The sequence below is a fragment of the Carcharodon carcharias genome, chromosome X, assembly GCF_017639515.1.
Source record: "Carcharodon carcharias isolate sCarCar2 chromosome X, sCarCar2.pri, whole genome shotgun sequence".
NCBI lineage: Eukaryota > Metazoa > Chordata > Chondrichthyes > Lamniformes > Lamnidae > Carcharodon > Carcharodon carcharias.
The window spans coordinates 22,889,100-22,890,634 of NC_054507.1; the positions used below are offsets into that span (position 1 = coordinate 22,889,100).

At 51.1% G+C, this 1,535-nt stretch overlaps 1 non-coding gene across 1 annotated transcript; it reads right to left on the reverse strand.

The window, feature by feature from the left end:
* Nucleotides 1-224: 224 nt before the first annotated feature.
* LOC121273370 lies at nt 225-343 on the reverse strand. Its single transcript, XR_005942007.1, has one exon. It is a non-coding gene; the product is annotated as a 5S ribosomal RNA (ribosomal RNA).
* Nucleotides 344-1,535: the final 1,192 nt, after the last annotated feature.

Below are 1,535 nucleotides of genomic sequence, written 5' to 3' on the forward strand. Positions count from 1 at the left end.
ACAATCAGGCGGGACAACCCCCTCAATTACCCGCTGCCTGGACCTGTTAATGGCTAACTTGACCCGGCCCAGGAGCAGGTGCACGAGGAGGTCCTCCTCCTTCCCAACCCCCCTCCGCACCGAGTGTCCATAGATCAGGAGCGTGGGGCTGAAGTGCAAACAAAACATTAATAAAAGGTTTTTTAAGTAACTGAAAAGGGAATGCAGCCTACCACACCCTATAAAGCCTACTGCACCTAGTATTCCCAGGCGGTCTCCCATCCAAGTACTAACCAGGCCTGAGTCTGCTTAGCTTCCGAGATCAGATGAGATTGGGCGTTTTCAAACTAGTATGGCTGCAGGCAAGTTAAGAAGCTGTAGTTGCACAGCCTGAGCACGGGTGTTAATCACTTGTATATAATGTTCACTATTGTAAATAAACTCCCAAGAATGTTTCCTTGCCTATGGCTCTTTGTTCTGATGAGCAGTGTTTGTGTCATCAGCTGTGAAACCTTAGTCCCTGCACAAGATAAAGGCAGGTGTCTCACTCCAGGGCCTCTTCCCTGTGCTTTTTGCAACTTTCCCAGCACACTGATGACGTGCCTTCACTGTCACTGGTCACATCAGTCATGCCTGCACCTCAATGGAACATATCATTGCTGTCAGAATGTCCTGGGCCAGTGACACAGAATTCTGTCATTCTCTCTGTGAGCTCCCAGCACCTTTTGAGTTGCAGTTGGCCCCTCATCTCATCAGCATCTGTGTCTGGTGACAGTGTGGTCCTGAAGGGTTCAGATCACGAAGGATGTCATGGGATCAGGAGAAGTTAAAGTTTCCCAGCTACATCTCCATGATATGACCCTGTTCACAGGGCGCAAGTGAGGTGCCATCAGCAAGACAAGAGTCAGACATTCACATTAGCTATGTGAGGATCTATAGAATATCCCCACTGCATGTTGTCATCATCCTCCTGGAATGTAGGGACTATGGGCATCCGCTGCCTCTCCATGACAGGAGCCTTTTCACAGAGGGTATGGGCGCTGCCATCAGCCAGATAGGAGTCAAATGTTCACAGATGCAATGTCAGGATCTATGGTGTCTCTTTACTGAATGTTGTCATCATCCTCCACAAATCTAGTAATTTTGAAGGCTTCCTGAGCACGCCTGCCTCACCTGGCCAGTGCGATGGCCTCATCGCCGTCATCCTTGCCTTCGAGGGCCTTCTCACCCTAAACCCTGTCAGCGTCCTCCTCACCAAAGGAGACCTCCAGCTCCTCCATCTGCTCCTCAGCCAGCTACTCTCCCCGTTGCTACGCCAGGTTGTAAAGGGCGCAGCAGGCGACGACAATGCCTGACACCCTTTGCGGACTGTATTGCAGGGCTCCACCAGACCAGTCCAGGCACCGGAACCTCATTTTCAGCATCCCGATGGTTTGCTCCACCAAGGTGCAAGTTGCAGGTGGAGGCTCATTGTACCCTCCACCAGCGTAGAGACACACACCTTGGTGGGACCTAGCTTTAGAGTAGCTTCATTGTACCTTCTCTCTGCTACACTC